General features: G+C 44.3%; 1 protein-coding gene across 3 annotated transcripts in view; it reads right to left on the bottom strand.

The window, feature by feature from the left end:
• The window catches only part of HYDIN (HYDIN axonemal central pair apparatus protein), a 415,526-nt gene that overhangs the window by 329,213 nt on the left and 64,745 nt on the right, over nt 1–21,568 (bottom strand). The window lies entirely within an intron of this gene.

Raw genomic sequence — 21,568 nt, 5'->3', positions numbered from 1 at the left:
CTCGGCCAAACTCTGGCCGACGGCGGCCCGCGGGGCCTGACAGGCACATTGCGCAGGCGCGCTAAGGCGGGGCTGGCGTTACGTGCGTCGTTACGCACGCCGGCCCCTCCAGCAGCCCCGAGGTCTCCGCCGCTGAGTTTGGCTTCTCCACGTGATACGAGAAGTGGGAAGCGCCTCTATGGCAACGGAAGCTGCGCGCGCAGGAGGGGCGCGCCTTGGCCCCACCCCCTGCGGTGGAGGGACGGGGTGGGGCGGGGCCAAGGTGTCCGCCACGGGCCGCGCTGGCTCCGCCCACTGAGCCGCAAAATAGTCCAGGTCGCCCATCACCTGGCGTTGTGGGGCAGATGCTGGCAGAGTTAAAAGTGGTGTTGGATTATAGTTACTTGTTGATTTTGATTTTTTTATTATAATTAGTCTTTTTTTATTATAATTAGTATTATTTAGGTTTTCTAAATTCCTGCTATGAGTGAGACCATCCGGTATTTTTCTTTTTCTTTCTGGCTTATTTTTCTGAGCATGATCCCTTCTGGCTCCATCCACGTTGCTGCAAATTGCCATGAGTTTATCTTTTTTGATTGCTGAGTAATATTCCATTGTGTATATGTACACACTGGGGGGGGAGAGGAGGGATTAGGGCCAAAATAAGGGGGGGGGGAATTGTACGTGGAATATAACCAAAATGAAAATGCATACATTGTGCATAAATGAAAAATGATGTAAGAGTTATATAAAATAAAATATTTTTTAAAAAGTGGCGTTGGAAAGACCAAAACGATGAAGTTAAAAGCCAGATCCGGAAAAGCTGAGAAATAATACTGTTATGTATCTATAAAACAATAAGAAAAATAGTACCTTACAAGAAAAATGGGTGAAAATTTGAACTGGCAGAAAAAAGTCAGAGTCAGTAAGGATACACGAAGAATTTTAAAAGAATTGGAAATGAAAACAAGTTTTCTTTTCATCTGATTTAGCACAGATTTTAAAAGATCGATAATGGCCACTATTGGTGAGAATAGGGAAAACCAGGTATGTATACTATGTTGGAGTAAAAATTGATATAAACCATATGGAATGCAAACTTTTAAATGGGCTTGTGCATTAGCCCAGCAAGTCCCACTCCTTACGATTTATCCTTAGGAAACAGACAACTGGCATTCACTTTGAACAAAATGTTCATTTCAGCAGCACCTTAACAACAATAACAAAAACTGGAAGTTCTCTAAATGCCTACTTTAAGGGAATTAATTTTTTACTGTACATCCATATAATGGGATATTGTGCAGCCATTCATAAGTTTTATATTAACAGTATTGGGTGAAAACAGAATGAATAAAACTGTAGAATTTGAATATGTAAATTATATAGTGTACATATTACATATGTGTATATATAGAGAGAGATTTTTTTTTTAACGTATCTTCCAAGACATGCATTAATGGAGAAGTTGTTGTCTTTATAAGAATTGGTCTAATGGGGGCCTCCCCTGGTGGCGCAGGCAGTTGAGCGCAGTGCTGTGAGGCTGTCCACAGTCTCTGCAGCGCCAGTTCCATCCCGGCCTGCCAGCGAGGGTCCCACATGGCCCAGCGGACCTCTCCTGTCTCACCCACTGCTCCCCTCAGCAGTGTATTTCATCGGTCTGCCTGTTCTGTTCCCCACTCTGTCTCTGGTGAATCCGCTCACCCTCCCACGCGTCTGGCCTGTACCCCGGTTCTTGTATAAATAAATAAATATTTAAAAAAAAAAAAAAAAAAGAATTGGTCTAATGGAATCAAATTGAAAGCCCAGAAATAAAACTACACATGTATGATCAACTAATCTATGATAAAGGAGAAAAGAATATATACTGGAACAAGGGGAGTCTCTTAAATGGTGCTGGGACAACTGGACGGCCACGTGCAAAATAATGAAGCTAGATTACTATCTCACACCATACACAGAAATCAACTCAAATTGGGTGAAAGTCTTGGATGTAAGACCTGAAACCATAAAATATATAGAAAGCTTGTTTTTTCAGATCCCTCTGGGAGCCCTCCCACCTTTAAAAGTAAGGATGCTCCTTTCCTCCAGGTATAGGGAGACCATAGCTTACAAAGGGACTTGTAATAAGCTTCAAGGGAAGGTCAGAGTATCCTTCCTTCACCCACCATTTCTCAGATGCTTTTAGTTTAACATACTCAACACAACAAGGCCCCAGATCTGGGGGCAGCATGTTCGCAGCTCCATCAATATTCATGTTTGACATATCTGTGGGTTCCTTTCTGTTCCTAAGTAGTAGCATGCCATTGTATGGAGGGATCACAACTTATCCCTTCTCCTGTTGATGAACATCTTAGTTGTTTCCAGTTTGGGGCTATTACCAATAAACCTACTATGCATTTAACAGAGAGCATTTTTATGAGCATGTTTCCTTTACTCTTGAATTAGTACCTAAGCCAGGAATGTCTGGGTCATGGAGTAAATTAAGGTTTCTCAAGTTCAGTAGTTCTCGACATTTTGAGAATCACTGACATAGATATATGTGCAACTTCTTTTTTTATTTTTTAAAGATTTATTTATTTATACAAGCACTGGGTACAGTCAGAAGCACAGGAGGGTGAGAGAATTCACCAGAGAGAGAGGAGAGCAGAGCAGGCAGAAGGACCGAAGTACACTGCTGAGGGGAGCAGCGAACGGCAGGAGAGGTCTGCGCGCCATGTGGGACCCTCACCCAGTGGCTGGGGATCGAACCTGCTCTGCAGAGGTTGCAGGCAGCTTTGCAAGCCAGCGCTCAACCACTGCACCACCGGGGAGGCCCTATGTGCAACTTTTTAAGAAACCTCTAAACAGTTTTCCAAGTGCTTACACCCACAATCCCTGAGAATTCTATTTGCTTCACATCCTCACCAACTTCTGGTATTGTAAATCTTTTTCCTTTTAGCCAGTGGTGGGAGTTGGTTGCTTTTCAGGTGATTCTTAATAAATATTATTAAAAATGTAAAGATGTGGATTGTCTTTTGAGGGACTGAGAAGCTAGATGAACAATACGTGATCTCTTAAACGCAATCACTATATTCCCTGAGATTTACAAATATTACCAGTGATGTTCCAAACAACAAAGCCAGTCCTTACTAAAATAATCACAACATTGACTACATTTATGGAGTACATAATATATGCTAAGCGCTGAGCTAAACTTTTTTCATTTAATGCTCTCAACAACTCCGTGAGTTAGAAACATGTCTTCTCACTATTTTATAGACAAAGAAACTGAGGAGCAAATGATGCTGAAGGTCATGCAGTCAACAAGTAGTCAGACTTAGGTTGTTGGTCCGACTCCAAGTTCAGTGTGTTTTGCCAAGAATTCCTAGAAATTGCCTCCAGTAATATTAAAACAACTTTACAGTCCACATTAATGACAGAAATACTAACAGTAGACCACCAATTCTTTTAAAGGTGAATTTTTTTTATTTTGCCCTAAAGGCAAAAGATAGTAGATTATTGCAAATTTTTTGGAAAATGATGAAATATTTTGAACAAATGAAATTAGTATCTGTAACTTTAAAAAAATTCAAAGAAAATAACCAACCTGCCACTGCAAATTTGGCTTGAAATTCAATCAGGTGAATGCATTTAGTACCAACTTTTAAAGATACACATTTTAGGAAACATACTAGTGTCTGGGTGGAAGCCTGGCTACAGTGAGTTATTCTTTCCACTTAGTGGGTGTTCTTTGTACTCAACTGGCAGGACAATGAGAATGTAATTAGCATACAAGAACTAAAGCAACTAGAATTAAACAACAAGAATTAAAACAACTGGCCTCCCAGCCTCTGCTCCAATTTTATTTCTCTCTTAAAGCAAACACAAACTAAACTGCTTACCTGGTCATTTATCACTAGTCACCTTACTAAATCACTACTTCAATCCTCAGATTCTGTGAGGCAGTAATATAAGATTCTGGTTCCAAAACCCCAGAGGGAGTTTTCTGGGTGACAGAAATGTTCTACATCTTGAAGGAGGTTCGGTTAAAGAGGCATATACCCTTGTCAAAGCTCTTCAGGTAGTAACATTAAAATATAAGCATTTCACTGAATATAAATTTTATCACAAAAAAAAAAAAAAAGCCAAAAACAGATACTGACTCTAACCCCATCCATGCTGAAGTATTTGGAGAGGAAAAGCATGCTAACACCTGCACCTTAGCTGAAAATGCACTGTTTTTTTTGGTTTGGTTTTTTTTTTTTTTTTTTTTTGCATATAAGAACTGGGATACAGGCCAGAGGTGCAAGGGTAAGAGGATTCAACAGAGACAGCGCGGGGAACAGAACAGGCAGATTTACTGAAATACACTGCTGAGGGGAACAGTGGGTGAAATGGGAGAGGTCTGCTGCACCATATGTGGGTTGCTCCCTGGCTGGGGATCGAACTCAGCCATATGGGTGATAGCGCTGAGACTTAAGCCCTAGGCTACTAGGGAGGCCCTGTTTTTTTATTCTTTTTATTTTTTTTTAAGATTTATTTATTTATTTATTTAAACAAGCACTAGGTACAGTCAGAAGCGCGGGAGGGTAGGAGTATTCACCAGAGCCAGAGCGGGGAGCAGAGCAGGCAGAAGGACCGAAGTACACTGCTGAGGGGAGCAGCGGGCGGCAGGAGAGGTCTGCGCACCATGTGGGACCCTCCGGTGGCCGGGGAGCAGCCGGGTATCGAACCGGCGCTGCAGAGGCTGCGGGCAGCTTCACAACCCAGCGCTCAACCGCTGCGCCACCGGGGAGGCCCTGTTTTTTCATTCTTAAGGGTTTGAGAAAGAGCTGTTTCAGGGCCTTAAAAAATAAAAAAAAGTTTGGGAAACACTGATATGTGGAATAAAATATAAAAAATGGCCCACTTTTGAAGCATGCATCAATTCATTTCAGGCACAAGATGCTGAAGAATAACATCATATAACTAAGGGCTGTGTTATATGGCACAGATTAAGTGCTGTGAGAATCTACAGAAAGGGAAAGCAAAACCAACATAAACCCTAGAATCTCACTGTAGAAGAGGCAACCAGAAGGGGAAGGTCCAGATGGGGAGCACAGGGGATTGGTGAGCCAGTGGATTATAGTGGAGGACTGTGGATGTCTCGGTGATGGGTGAGATGTGTTCACACCTGAAGAAGGGTGAACCTATACCTCTGAGTCACATGCAGGATAGAGGGCAGTTGGAAATTATGGGTGTCTGAAGTGCAGGTGAGAAAGCTGAAGCAACACTCAACCCTGTGAATTTTAATATAAGTACTTTATTATTATTTAGTATTACTAATCATTACGATACTTCAGTTAGAAGTAAAATCTATACCAACGGTTGTTAAAGCACTAGCTCTGGGGACTCGTGTTGCTAATAACACACCTAACACTGTCCCTCCATGGGATCAATATGGCTTCTCATTTTGAACCGTTAAACACACCCATTCTGAGTGCCTGGGTTAAAATCTCCACCTCCTAGCCACGGGACCCTAGGCAAGGAAGACCTCCAAGGATCCCACTGAGGATCACCCAGATGAATGTCAAGTGCTTAGTTATGGGCTTCTCGCATTTAGCCAGTCTGATCCATGTTAGCTGCCTCTGAAAAATGTCTGTTCTTTTCTGAACAATAGGATGCCATATTCAGACCCTTCTTGTAGATTTTTCCCTCTTTTGCTGTTGCTTAATAGAGCAGAGAGGGAAAGAGGGAGGGAGAATAGAGAAGAAAAGGGGAAAAAGAGATGACAAATTGAGACCAAGTTATTTGCTATCTGCCACAGAGACGCCATCACATGTATCTGCTTTCTGTCTTCAACAATTTGGGCAGTTTTCAAAGAGCAGAAAGAAGACAGGCTGTAAAATGAACACATGAATCAACCTGGATGCCTTTCAAAAACATCATGTGGAATGACACAGGCAAGTTGTGAAACAATTTTGCATTGCCACTGTCACTTACGTAATGTTTAAAAACACACACAACAATTCTGGTTAATGTTTATAAATACAGAGTAAGAATACAAAATCATGGATGAGCAAGAGACATACTAACGTCAAGAGCTCACGTAACTTCTCGGAAGGAAGAGAGATGGGCAGGAGGCATGAAAGGGATATTGACTATATCTGCAAAAAATTTTTTTCTTTTTATTAAGCTCTGAAGCAATGGCAACAAATCAGCACTTTTTAAATGTTTAGTGTTTGAAATATTTGCTAAAACTTTTAGGCCTAATAAAAGACTATTTGCTTCCTTCCTAAACCATTCCAACTCCATACACTTGAGAAACGAATTTGTGTGGCTAAATCACACGTATAAATGACTCTCAGAAATGAGTATGCTTCCATTCTTAAAAGATTCCATTCTTAAAAGAGTAAAATCGGTCTATCAGAAACAGATCATGCTTTGTGTTTTTGTTTCCATTATCAAAAAACATTTCAAATTCTGTAGTCTGGATTGAATGACACATACTATTGTATTACTTGGGCTTTTGTTTCATTTTCTTTTATAACCAATCATTAATTGTAATACTTTACAACTTTAGGGGTGCTCTGTAGTTAGCAAATTGCTATGTCCACCTTTAGATTGCTTGTAGATACCCTGAGATTGCCGGTAGGTTCCATCCCAGGAGGAAATGCCAATGAACTGATGGCAGCTGCCCAGGGGGCTGTGTAGCTAGTCTGACCCATTTCTGGGAACAGCAGGGTGGGCAAAGGTCACGCAGGAGGTGTGTCAACAGCAGGGTGGTGGACAGTCCCCATGTGTCCCACCGACATTCCTAACACTTTCAGGATTCTCCCTCTCTCACTGCTCTTTCTCCACCTCCCTTCACTTGCCCCTTCTCTCTTGCTATGCCCAAGAATCCCCCCTTGATTCTCCTTGACCTTTACTCAGGCCCCCACAGTCCCTGGCAGATTTCATTCTCAGCCACAGGCTGACGAATCCCTTCACTTCTGATTTTCTGTGACTTCTCCCCAGTCTCGTTGACACGCATATAGCATTTATCTCGAAATATCCCAACGATTTATCTACCCAGCTATCGCTGCTGTGGGCTTTGAAAGGACAAGGCCGGATCTTATCGATCTCTGCAGTTCAACTTCTGGCACATAGTAAGCAATCAATAAATGTTTGTTAAATGAAAGAATGATTTAATGAATGGTGTCCTTTCTTATTTTGCAGAAAAAGAAAGAGACTCAGAAGTTGGGATTTTCTCAAGGTTATCCTTCCTCCAAATCCTTCCCATCTTTCCTCTAGATGAAGGATGGACAAACACTTTCAGTGAGAGGGACAGATAGTAAATACCCTCAGTTCTGTGAGCCAGAAGGTCTCTGTCACAGCCACTCAACACTGATGTTATAGTTGGAAAGCAAACTTGGACTTGGCTGTATTGCAATAAAACTGGATAACAAAACAGCAGATTTGGCCTGTGGGCCATGGCATTGAACTCCTGCTAGAGAATGTGGTAAATAAACTCTGACAGGTCGAGATTGAGCATACTCTGCCTCATCCCAAATCACAGGTCCCATCTCCAGTGACTCCACAGACCCTGTCGGAGTTAGAGCACCATCCCCTCATAACTGCCAGTCAAGGAGCTGAGAAGCGTTCGTGAAGGAAACTGGCTTCAAAGCTGAGACCAGAAGGGACAAGAAGAGTTTGTTTGCATTGGTGGCTCTTAAAAGATCTCGAAAAATTAATCAAATTCAACTTATCCCCATCCCACTTGATCACCCATCTTTGAACACTTCATATTTTTAAAAGAAAAGAGAATCTGTTTCTTGTGTTTGGTGGACAAAGAAGACCATAGAGCAAATGACTCCATTTCCACTCACTCTACCTCCCTTGCTATGCTTCCAAGTGGGGAATCTCTTTTGCTTTCCAAGGAAAACTTCCTCCACTCTTCACATATTTCCTACCCGACCCTCCTCTCCCTCCTTGTCAAGAGATGACCTCACCCTCTCCTTACAAAGGAACAGAAACCATCAGAAGGAGCGCATTCAGAATTCTGTCACTCACCACAGCCTCATCTGCATCTATGCCCGCTCTCCTATCCTGCCTGTCATAATGGGGTAAGTGTAAACACTCGTCCCTCCTCTGTTCTCTGTGTGCCATGTCTTCCATCTTCCACCTTCTCAAGGAAACTAATTCCATCAATTTATATTCTCTCTCTTTCTCTCTCTCCTCCTCTCCCTCTCTCCCTCTCTCTCTCTCCATCCCAAAGGCAAAGAAGCCTCCCCCAGCCCAGAAAACTTTCTACCAACATTGCAACAGCCGCCACCATCCTGACAATAACCCTCTCAAATCTGTGTTCCTCTCTCCCTCCTCCTTTGCAGGCAAAGTTCTGGAAGGAGGTTGATGCCCAGTTTCCACATCGTCACCTCCCAGTGATTCTTCAACTCCTAAGAAAGTTGTTTCTCCTGAAACTCACTGAAGAACCACAAATAAGTTCTTCTGTTGCTACATCAAACCTAGGACGTTTTGCACTTCACTGAACCCTGACACCCCACGATCTTCCTCGTGAAACAATCTGTTGCTAAGACCGGGTGACGATATGCGCTGCTGATGTTGCTACTAGGGTCATGTTCTTCCTTAGGCATCTTTCCAGGCTCCCATGCCTCTACCTGTTTATTGAATATTGGTGTCCTCAGACTTCTCTAGTAGACTCATCTTAAATATGTCAATGATTCCCACGCAGAGCTCACGACTGAGGCTAGAGCCAGCTGGCCAGCTACCAGTTAGATTTAAAAATGATCCCTCTTCTCCTTTATCCCACATCCAGTGCCCTCTTTAAGAAACATTACCTTGGCCTTACCCTCCCAGCCAACTAATTCCCCTGGTCTTCGCCCCAACTGCAGCAAACTTCTTGGAAATTAATTTTCTCTTAAACTCTCTTCAGCCAGGCTTTCACCTCGACAACTCCACCGAAACAGGTCTTGTCAAGGTCACCGTGACTTCTGCATTGCTGAAGGCAGCAGATGATGTTCAAGGCTCATCTGACTTTGATCATTCAGCAGCATTTGATACAGCTAATCACCTACTTCTCCCCAACACCCACCCTCACGTGACGTCCCAGACACTGCCCTCATCTGGTTTTCCTCCTGCCTCGCGAGATTTCCTTCTCAGCGTTCTCTGCTCATTTCTCCTTTTCTCCCTGATTCTTTTTTTTTTTTTTAGAGGCATGTTTTTTATTTATTTATTTGTTTGTTTGTTCATGCACTGGGTACAGTCAGAAGCACGGGAGGGTGAGAGAATTCACCAGAGCCAGAGCGGAGAAGAGAACAGGCAGAACGACTAAGCACACTGCTGAGGGGAGCAGCGGGTGGCAGGAGAGGTCTGCGCGCCATGTGGGATCCTCCTCCGGTGGCCGGGGAGCAATCAGGGATCGAACTGGCGCCGCAGAGGCTGCGGGCAGCTTCGCAACCCAGCGCTCAACTGCTGCGCCACCGGGGAGGCCCTCTCCCTGATTCTTAATATAGGGATAACACTCTGCCTCTTTGAGTTACCTCAGCCGACACAAGCTTTAAATGTTACTCTAAGTCTAGGCCCTCCAGATCATATTTCTCCAGCCCAGACCTCTCTTCTCATCTGTAGTCTCTTAAATACACATAACTGCCCAACCAATATGTCCTCATATGTGCCTCGCCTTTAACTGAAGTTGAATCCAGTGCCCAACACCGCCTCAGCCCACAGCCTCCCACATGTCGGCAGATGGCAACTCACTGTTGAGGCCACGTGGCCCCCAGTCTTGGTGTCCTCATGTGTAAGTTCATTCCTCTGGAGTCCTTTCCCTTTGGTTTCTCCCTAGAGGTTCTTTTCACTATGCTTTCACGAGGATGAAGGTAGAGCAAGCTTAAATCTATCTCCAATAGCCTTTAACCTCAAAGGACTTGATATTTACCTTCCCTCGGAAGTTTGTAGAATGTGGTCCATGAACCTGGAGATAATGTCGCTTTCGCCCTTCCCCTGATCTGTGCATCCTTTGGTTTGTTGACTCTCATCCCTGAAATGGTTTTGTCTTGCTTTGCTATGTTTGACTCTTATCAAATTCATGTTCTTTTTTTTTTTTTGGTGGGACCCTCGCTGGCAGCCAGGGAACAAACCAGCGCTGCAGAGGCTGTGGGCAGCCCCGCGGCCCAGTGCTCAACCACTGCGCCACCAGGGGAGGCTCAGAATTCATGTTCTTGTTCATATCCTCTGACACTGGAAGCTGTGGCAAAGAGTTAGTCCTTGTTTCCTTGGACTTTTTTTTTTTTTCTGCAGTCTTGCATCTGTTTTGTGCTTGCTGCTCTCTTTTATTCGCTTTATTTGCCTGCAGAATACTTGCTTAGTTACCATGCTGATGCTTTTCATCTTGCTCATACTCCAAATGGACAGCTCTACCCCGTTCTTACAGCTTTGAAAGAAAGATGAATTCACAACTTCCTAACCATATCTGGGACCACCTCCCCTTCCAGCTACATCTTGAGGCCCAGGGACTGCACATCACTCACATTCCTACAACAACAGGAACTCGGAAAGAGTAAGACGAACATCCTGTTGTTCTTGGTATAGGACAGGGCTTAGCCTGTCTTCTAAGCTTTTGGTCATGTGCAGGTTGGGGTACATCTCTTGCATAGTGGGGTACAGTATCTTTAGGCTTCAACTCAATGCCCCGACTCAGCATGGAGTCCTGGCACATGATGGCATCTGGGGCTTTTCTTGGCTCAGATCATAGGTGGGAACCTCAGCTGTGGGAGCAGATTTCCTTGACTTTTCTCTCAGCTCCCTACTTGCGACTTTACCAGCTTCCATCTAAATCAGGGACATAACGGTGAGAATTCTCAGTTTTCTGCAACTCCCTTCCTTTTCTCATATCACTTCTAGGGCAAAGGGTAATGCAGAACCAGCACTAAGTACACCAAAATCTTTGTTTTTCTTCTTGTTGGCTATGTTTCCATTTCTAGCATGAATATACCCTCTTTCCTGGTAACACTGTTAAGTGGATTATTTCACCGGGTGACCTGAAAGGTTGATTCTGGAAGCAAAAAAGTGTTGTTGTTGTTGTTATTGTTGTTGCTGTTGTTGTTGCTTCAATTGTGAGGAGATTGTCTCTGTCACCCTCCTATGCCTACACACAGGGTTGGGTGGGAGGAGATGAAAGGTGGTGACCCCAGCAGACCCCAAGAAGCCCCAGCCTTATGGCGATGGCTGGAGCCCTTGGGGGCAGGTTGTCTGGCCACCAATTCTCATTTACTCTTTCTGCTGCCCTTTCTTTTCTCAGCAAGGAGCAATGTCACCCTGAGCACAGAAAGGGCTTCTGTGGCACTTGACTTTGGGACAGTGAAAGTGGGGGAACATCCAAGAAGCTGCCCCTGCTCATCAGCCAGGCTCAGAAAGGAAGCATCAGGGCAGTGGATGAGGAGTGTGGAAGGAAGGTGGAAGTGGGGTGGGCAGGCCGAACCCCAGGTGGCAGAAGGAGACAGGTTGGAAATCTGAGCTTCAGTGGGGACCTTCTGAGGAAGTGCTGAATAGCTGCAGGTGGGGCAGATGGGAGATTTGCAAATCCGACGTCTCCCACTATCACACAAGGCCCAGAGCTCCCAAAGGTGAAAAGCAGCATCACCAAGGAAAACTGAAAACACAGCAGCAGAGCACTGGAGCTTGGAATTAATGAGCACATCCCATCAAACCTTTGACACAGTGGGCTTCAGCTTCAGAAAGCAGAAACCTTTTAAGTGCCAATGATTATCCCCATGCTCCTGGTCTTCGGGCTCCGTCGTGATGGACGGCCACCTGCACAGCGAGCTGGCATTTCCACGCACAAAATAATTGGCTGCAGAAGGTGGCTGGGTGCCTTTGTGTGAAGGAGACTGCAAAAAGAAATTCTATCAGTTCAAGGTTGGTTTTTTTTCATACTTTGAATCTGAAACAATGGACTCTGTTTTTATTTGACTTCTTCATGATATGAAATTGTCCTTTACTGTAAAACCAAGACGACTAAAGCGAAAATAGTTCTCCATATTCACTAGTCATTTGTTTCAGAGAGATGAGGGAATATTTTAGGTTCCTCTTATATCATTTCTGTGAGAAATGCCACCCTCCATGGAGCTGATCACAGGCCACAGCTCATAGACTCTTCCAGACTTCTTTGTCAAAGGCACTGAAACACCAATACCCAGAGTATAGGACAAGGTGGGCTATTAAAGCTCGGTGACACAGCTAAATTTTATTGATGTGGCTAATATTAGTTACCCTATTAGTATTAATTTTATTTATTCATTTTTAATATTGAATTTTTAATATATATTAATATTAGTATACCTAAACTAAGTGTTGGCACTGGGTATACTTATTCAGTCCTCACAACAACTGTATTATTACTGTTATCTCTATTTTACAGACGAGAAGGTGACTTGAATAGGTTCAATAACTGGCACAAAAATCTGATCCTGGGTCCTCAGAGCCTCTCCAGTCACGAGGTGCCTATGTTAGTTATCTATCGCTGCTTAACAAACAATCCCCAAAATGTAGTAGCTTAGAGGGGGGACAGGCAGGTAAAACGTAATGGCTTAGAATGACACCTGTAACCTCACATCTTCTTGAGTGGGTAATCTGAGCCCGGCTCAGGTGGGTGCCTCTGGCCTGGGTCCCTCACACGGCTACAGTCAAGGGCTCAGCTGGGGTCACAGTCACCTCGAGGCTCACCTGGGGAAGCGCTGACTTCCACCCCCATCCCTGTGGCTGCTGGCAGGATTGGCTGCCCCTTGGCCCCTCACTGCCCTTTGGCCAGAGGTCACTGCCCTCGGTGCCTCCCTACATGGAGCTGATCACAGGAGACAACACCGCAGAAGGGAACAAGCAGAACCAGAGGGAGTTTGCACATTCCTCACTAGGCTGCAAGAATTTCCACCTGACTCCCCATCACCCCCACAATTTTCCTTCTCCCTTAGGAATAAATAGTGACTGTGATCCAAAACCTGTGCGGAACTGATCACTGGAGGACTCTTGGCCTGAACAATGAACCTAATCTGGCTTCCCTTTGAGAGCTCCTACAAAGCTGAACCCGCGCACCAGAACTAGAGTCAGACAACTTCTCTTCTACCTTAGCTATGTGGGTAACTGCTCTGTAAGATGTTACCACTTGCTACAAGGAGATTTATTTCCCATCTCCCAACTGAGCAATGGGTTCACATTTCCTTTCTAAGACAGTGAGATCTGCCCTGAAGCACCAGAGTTCAATATTCGAACTCTAAGTCATAACTCACAATACAAATTTTCTTTGAATCAGGACTTTTGTCTTATAAGAGATTTGGGGTTGCTATATATGGTAGTTTTTATAATTAAAGAGAGGTGGAAAAAATACTTAGGCAATTGTAATTCTTTTTTTCAAAGCTTAGCTGAATTTATTACAAAATCCTGCCCTTGGAAGCCAAGTGGGCCTGCACACCCACACGGTTGTGTCAAGAGATCTTTGGAGATTGAGTTCACCATTCGGTAAAAGTGCATAACTTTTATCCAGTACTCACAAGATGCCAGAAACCACCATATTAAACATTCTGCCTACATCATCCCACTTAATCCTCCCAATAGCTATGATCGTCCCCATGTTACAAAAGAGGAAATTGAGTCATAGAGAGATGTGTGCATTTGAAGAAAGGTGCATGCGCAGTTAGTAAGCAGTAGAGCAGGAATTGATCTGCCTTATTCCAGTGTTTAGTCTGAATCACTACTTCTAAAAACATGACACTGCCTGAAGTAGTCATTAACATAGTAACCTCCTTCAGGTCTCAGCCATGTGACCCCCCTCCTTCCATGTGCCTGCTTAAAGGCATGTATCCCGTTATCTGTTGCTGCATAAACCGCCAAGAGTAAGCAATATTAAATTGCAAGCACTTACTGCTCCTGAATCTATATGGGTCCATTGAGCAGTCTCTCGGTTCCCAGCCGCATTTAGCCATGTATCTGAGGTCAGCTGGGCCAGGTATGCAGTCCTACTGATCTAAGCTGAGCTCTCTCACGTGATAGAGGGGCAACTGGCTGTAGTCTCCTAGGCTGATGGCTCAGCTAGGGCAACTGCTCTCTGTTCCGTGTGGTTCTCATGCTCCAGAAAGCTAGCCTTTTCATGGGAGGCTCTCAAAGCAAGTAAGGGATGGCAGAAGAGGGCAGGTCCCTTGGAGGCACAGGCTTAAAACCAGCAGACGGCCACTTTGGCTGGATACTACTGGCCAGAGCAAGACACGAGGCCAACCCGGATTGTCTAGGGCATGGTCTAGAAATTCTCATTGCAAAGGATGTGGAAACAGGAAGCCATTCATTGGGGCCACTAATGTAACTAATCTTCCACAATGAGTTGCTAGGAAAACAGCAATGTCTTCTTTTGACCCCCAACAGCAGTAGTGGTGGAATGCAGATGTGTGGCTCTGGCATAATTGCCCCTTCATAAGAGAGGAAACAGGCATAAAGAGACAAAAGAACCTGCTTACAGTCTGATTCCTCGCACTAAGTAATCTTGGCTTTTTCTGGCTTGATTCAACCAGCCAGGAGCTCTGGTGACTTCTCTTAAAAAGCTCAAAGATCCATCAATCCCTGTGTGTACTCCAAATGGTGTGCCTTTGAGCTTTCATCCTTGGAATTGACAGTACCCCAGAGACCATGGCCCTGACAAGCCCTTTGGCAGATTTTGTGCTAATTCCAAAGCACGGGTGGTTGCCCTGGTGGTGTCAGAGATTTCTCTGGAAAGTTTTGGTGTTAGTTTTCATGTCCTGGAAATACAATGGAGGAAAATACAGGGGTGAAGGAACCAGACACCACTCTAGACCTCTGTTTTTTCATCTGCACGTGATAAATACTTAACCTGACCTTGTCTCGCTCATAGAATCTTTGGGCAGACCCAAGAGGCAGTGGGTATGATCAGACTTTACAAAGACAAAAGGTGAGACCTGGGGATGTGAGGCAGTGCAGAGGATGTGAGGTAGTAGGACAGAACAGGAGAAATGAGTTAAGAAGGGAAAAACAGGCTCACAGAGAACAAAATAGCTGGGCTACTCTACACAGAACCTGCCCAGAAAGACACATTTTTGCCCAGCGTTAACTCCTCCCCAGACCCTGCGTGAAAAGCAGGCAGCCCCTCACTCACATAATACATTGGCTACACTGCCCCCTGCTGACCATCCTGTGTAAGAGCACAGACACGGAATAGCCGGCGAAAACAATGGACTTGGGTTTCTGCATTTGAAAGGATAGAAGGCTGGAGGTCTCTTTAGATCACACATGTACCACCGAACTCATGAGGACCTTATTTTTTTTTTTGCATACAAGAATTGGGGTGTAAGCCAGAGAAGCAGGGGGTGAGAGGATTCACCAGAGACAGTGGGGAACAGAACAGGCAGACTGACTGAAATACACTGCTGAGGGGAGCAGTGGATGAGACAGGAGACAGTCTGCTGCGCCATGCATGTGGGTCACCTCCTTGGCTGGGGATCGACCTCAGGCCACAGTGATGATACCGCTGATTCTTAACCCCTGGACCACCAGGGAGGCCTCCTCCTGAGGATTCTCTGCCTACCCAGCCCCAAGGCCCCTTGTTAGGTCTAACTCAGAACCCCTCCCCCTCCACTTTTCCCTTCTCCCCCCACCCCGAGATCCAGAGAACCAGCATCTGTTCCGTCCCCCAGGCGCTGGTACCACTCTTTGAACTATGGCTATAGCCTGGGACTCAGACTGCCCAGCTGTTCCATTTTTTGCACAGACATGGTCTAAGGTCATATTTTCTCTCCCGAGTCTCACTGGCAATCACTATGGGGAAATAGCAGGAACATGGGTGAATAGGGTGGAGGGGAAAGCAATAAAGCCAAAATGTCAAACTCTTAACAAAAAGTGAAGCAGCTTACTGCTAGGTCATGGGGTTAGTAAGCAGGAGAGGTGGGAAAGCAGAACTGGGATTTGAACTCAAGGCTACTTGGCCGTGACACTGACCTGCTTAACCGCTAGGCTAAGGCACCCCTCACAGGAAGGGACGAGACTGATCTTTGTGACTTTAGGGCACTAGGATTTAGATTTCTTTGGGTTTTAATCCCCACGTGCCCTCTGTCTCTTGCTACTTCTATGAATTTGGACACTGAATTATCAACCTGTAAAATAGAATCTATCTAGATAACTGTGACCAATATTTAATACAATGATGTATATGCAGCACATCACACCAAGCCTGGCAACACTCAGCACTGAAATAAATAATTACCCTCTGATTTCTCTATTTTTTCAACTGTACTGAATCCATTCGTAGTAAGAAGTCTGATTTTAAAGCACCTCCCCCCACCCCATGGCTTTGCCATTAATTCACTCTAAACCGAGGCATTACCATTTATTTGGATCCTAATGGGAGCTTCGTCCCTGTATTCTCTGCTTCTCCAATGGACTATTTTCCTTTGATAGTTAGAGCTGTCTTTTTAAAATAATACTGCTTTGCTCGGCTGCTGAAAGCTCGCCAGAGGTTTCCCATCGCACAAAGAATGAAATCCCAGTCACTGCCTTGACTTGCAAAGCCGCAGGCGAGACCACGCAGCCCACCTAGCCCACCTCTCCCACCTCACATCTGGCCTCCCGTCCTCAGTGATCCACTCCATCTGGCCTTCCTTCGGTTCTTGAATAAAACAACTTTATTCCCACCTTGTGGTATTTGCCAGAGGCAGCCAGAAACTCTGAGCTATCAAGGCTGTGCCTTCTTGTCGTTGAGACCCCAATTCAAACATCCTTTGTCACAGAGGCATGCTCCCTTATTCTCATGTCGGTCTTCTCTCCCCATCATGGGCACAGCTTATTTTATCAGCGACCCAGTATTGACCACAGTGTGAAGCTATCTTGCTCTTTCGTTTATTGACTTGTTTTCTCTTTGCGTCTTCCCCTCAGAATATAAACTATGTAGGAGCAAAGAGTACAACTTAGAGGCCCTTTCCTGGATTGTACTGTGTGTCATTTACTATGAAGCCCTGCAGTAACATGAGTTCAGTGTGTAGCATCTGCCAGATATAGATGCTGAACTAATGAATAAGTGAAGGAAGACCATTAACCCAAGATTCGCATAGTAAACAAGGTACTCTAGATTTGATGAATTTTCTAGCTCTTAAATTCTAAGAACCTGGGTGTCTTAAGTCAATCCAGAGATGAGACAGGGGTCTGTCTCTAGAGGCAAGATTCTCAAAGAAGCTATTGATATGGATGTTTGCCCAATCATGTGACAAAGGCTGCAGTCATCTTCTGTGTAACTCACAAAAACAAAAACACACATTTTGTCCAAATGTCCCCAAAACTTCTCTTGCTATAATATTTCACCATCCTCTCTTAGTTTTAGTTTTCTTACTTGTTCTATATCCCCATCCCCATCCCATCCCATGACAGAAAAGACAGTGGTTGACGATGGCTGGAGTGACTTTGTCCTCATGCAAAGATGTCTGTTGATATTCCGGGTTCTAATTTTTCATTTTCTGCTGAAAACTTTCCATTTTATAGCACTGAGGGATGAAAAGAAACCTTTCTTGCTGGACTTAGGATTTAGTCACCATTTTGCAGCAAGACCATCACACAGAAACTTGCCTCCCTCATTGATGAACAACAAAGGGTAAAAAAAATTAACCCACAACATACATAAAGTTTAGAAAAGCTTTCCACGGTTATCCCATTTGAAGCCACCTTCTCCTGAGTGTTTGCTGGTTTACAGGGTTTAATTAGCATGTTTGACTAGAAGCAGAGGGACTTCCTGGAACTGAGCCTATCATTTCTACACAGGGGAAACTGTCTTTCTTAGAATGCTGATATTGCCATGTGCTCATCACCAATGCACTCATTAGTTTGTGTTCCTCTCTAGGGAGAGTAAGGAGGAGTTTGCAGAAACAGAAAGGAACAGAGACAGGTGAGCCCTCGGGCAATGCACAGAGCCCTATGCTGGGCAGTTTGGGGAGAAAATAGATCACATCAGTTTCAATAGCAGATGAGCCTTGTCTTATTTTTCTTTGCTCATCTGACCAGGTACTCCATAAATGTCAACTGAGGATGGAAAGAAGTAAACATGCTATTATGAAAAAAAGAAGGGAGCCATCTGGTTCATATCAGATGTCCTCACTGTGAAATACTGCAATGCTCAGGTGACCTTGGGGAAACTTATGCTGGTGTAATAGTGGCCATTTGCATAGGCATGTTTAACTCTCTAGTTTGACTAGAGGGTGTACTCGTGTGGATTGCAAGTAGAGGTACTCTTTGAACATGCATGCTCTCTTGAGCATGGCCATGTTCTCTTTGGCGAGATTTGCTCCAAGTCAACATACAGGAATGTGGAAAGAAGGTTTTGTAAGCCCTCAGAACATAAGAGAAGCATTTCTCCAGATGGTGGGTGCTTGGGGTGCAGAGGTATGTGTTCAGAGCCATCAAGAAGGCTTACTTTGCACTGCTGGCCAGTCCCCCACACTGGGGCAATCTGCCCCAGGACAAATACTATTATTGGGACCTTCTGTGTAAAGGTAAACACTGTGGTATTGATCTAAATTATTCAGTTCCTGTGCCTATATGTCTTGAGTAGGAAACTATATTAAAAATCTTTGACGTCAAAGAGGCCTGGATTTAAATCTCAACTCCACCTCTAAAGAACTGTGTGACCTTAACTAAGTTATAAAAACACCTTGAGTACCCACTTATTTATCAGAAAATGGAGAAAAGAATGGTGCTGACACTTCCGAATGGAGTTATTCAGGGGTTAAAAGAGATCATTTATATAAAGTGCTCAGGGCAGTGGCTGGCTGCTAGCTAGGATAGTTTTCATCACTCACTATTCTTCGTTGGTGCATCCAGCCTGTGGCCATTTTTTTTCAGGGTGGGAAAGAGGAGAAATTGAGCATAAAAGTGCATGCCCTGGGAGCTAACTCAAAAGTTTCCCAATGCTTTTGTTTATATACCAAGTCAGTCTGGGAGGGCAGAAATCAGCACTGTGGACAGCTCCAATGACAGCAAATGGGGCAGAAGGTGCTGACTTGGAACTTGGGCCATTAGTATCAGTGCTTTCAAAACTGTGGGTCTACGCAAAATCAGTACTAGAGGGCTGTGGCCATTTTAAAAGGAAAAGAATACAATGAAATTTTTAAAAATGAATTGTGTATCTGTATATAAAGTATGAAGTGTGTGTGTGTGTGTGTGTGTGAGAGAGAGAGAGAGAGAGAGAGAAAGAGACAGAAAACACATATATTGATATATGATGGTCAAAAGTTGGAGAACCACTCATCCATTAAATCACTTTTCTCTAGAAAAATCCACCCTCGACTATTTCTGCCTTGGCTGACTACTGGTGTCTCCCTTTGATTACAGTGACACACGCCATTTCTCCTGCTCCTGTCACAATGAATAAAGCAGCCCCAATGACACAGCAAGCTACCACTCTGGAGAACTTAGCCAGCACTCCAAATATCAAAAACACTGAGTCAAAATGCAGTCAGACTTCTGGGGTTTGATATATTTGATGCTAATCAACTGAACTATCTCTTCCACAAAACTGATACATTAGGAAGTAGAACTACCCAAAAGTTGGTTCTTTTTTAAGCACCAGGAGGGATGATTATGAGTCAGGGGGGCCTCTATGGAACCTATACTTCTCAGACCACTGACCTGGGCAGCCATCCACCAGGTGAGATACTGGGAAGTTCGTCTTGGCCTCAGACCACTGAAAAGTCTCTTAAAAAGCATCTCACTGAAGATCCCTTCCTACAAGCTACTCCATGTCAGAGCTAGGATAATGAATATCCTATTATCTCCCACATGGCGGGGGGTGGGGGTGTTAGTATGGTTATTTTGCAGATAGGAAGTTCAGAGTTGAACAGTGGCAAAACGAGACCCTTCTGTTCCAGGGATAATGATCTTCCTCATTTAAAGACATATTTAGTTAGTCCAATCATATAATTTGGAGATATAAAATCACTGAGAGAGAAAAAGACACTTTTTCTCATATGTGATTAGAGGGCAAATATTGCCCAACATTTTCCAGCTATATTGTTTATGGCCAAACTCATCTTCTTCCATCCTCCAATTACTCTACTAATTGCAAGGAACCAAAATTCTTCTCTCCCAGATCAGAAAAGACAACATCTTGGGATACAAATGCGTTTTGAAAAGTCAACCCCCAAAGTCAATTCTGGTTTTTTGGGGGATATACCTCTTCTCTTTGGGATACAATAACCTGGACCTTCTCCCTTTAACACTCAGGCTGTGTCCAGTTGACCAAAGCCTGAAGCGCACTCAGTGCTTCAAAGAGACTGACCCTGCTGGGCCATCTCTGACCAGCTGGGTCCCAGCCAGGATGGTGTCTCCTGTGTCATCACACTCCAGATTGACCTCAGTTCTGCCCTGTCCCCAACCTGGTTCTTCAGCCTCCAATACACTGTGTGAGATTTCAGTTTCCTTCCAGTGAATTCCCCTTTGCTTCAGCTAATTTGAATCCATTTCTCACTCCTGCCACCCAATGTTTACAATCCAAATAATATCCAAAATGTTTACAATCCACCCATCAGAACTGGATGCACTGAGCATCAGCCATACACAACTGGCAGGAAGTTTCTGTTGGGTCCCGGCTGAGGGTCAACTCAGTTCACAGCCAAAGACGCACAACCAAACCCCAGAGCAAAACAGCTCAACATAATCATCTATAAGAGGGATCACAAACCTGGGAATCTCTGCCAGGCCCAGAGGTATCTGATGAATGTCAAGTCAATAAACAAATCAATGTACTAATAGCTTCCCAGGAAAAAAGATATGAGAGGACAGTGAACGAGACGAGCTACCTCTGTATAATCAGAGCTAGATATACTCTTCTTGCACAGGAGGGCTTAGGCCTGATAAGTGCCACTGATGACAGGCGAATATAATTAATGCATTTATAAGACTGCAATGGTTACATAACTGATACCTTACTGTTACCTTCTATTTATGGCAAGAAATGATGGTTTTTGATGAATGATAATGAGAGAAATTTTTTGTAAATTATTTAAGCAAAAATATGGGTCAATTTTTTTAAATTGTGTAAATAAGAGCTCAGGTGGTAGAAAGATGTGGTAAGAAATGCCATGGCAACACAAGCATGCCTGACGTTTAGGAAGCACCACCTGGCACGTGGCAGGCAGAGAATCTAAATTCAACATCAAGACTTGAATCTTGCTTCTCCATGGACCCTCTGAACATGGCATCCCTTCCTCCCTCTTCCTCAGTCTCTGCCTCCACGAAACAAGTTACAGCAATGCTGGGCTATTCACATATGTCTTACGAAAGGAGCCACGCAGCACTATAGAACCCAAGCGGGACAGCAAACTGACCCTAAGTCCCTCCCATGCGGTTAGTCGAGCAGTTGCTGTTGTTTCCATGCTTGTGACAGCTTTGCCTTGGGCCAGTTTCAACTCAGTGACCCAGACAGAAGACCCTCTGGGTCCCAGTGCTACGCTTCTGAGTTAGCTGTGCTGGCCCCCCGCTCTGGCTGTTCATTATCAAGGCGGGCCCCAAGCAACAAAAAAGTTTTCCTGTAATACGTGTCTTCCTGACTTTTTCTTAAACAAGATGGCTTTCAAACTTAAAGACTTTTTCTTAAACA

Source organism: Talpa occidentalis, unplaced genomic scaffold, assembly GCF_014898055.3.
Source record: "Talpa occidentalis isolate TD23 unplaced genomic scaffold, MPIMG_talOcc4v2.1 talOcc4.17, whole genome shotgun sequence".
NCBI lineage: Eukaryota > Metazoa > Chordata > Mammalia > Eulipotyphla > Talpidae > Talpa > Talpa occidentalis.
Note: the sequence above shows the minus strand (reverse complement) of the source record. Positions and strands in the feature narration are given on the sequence as shown.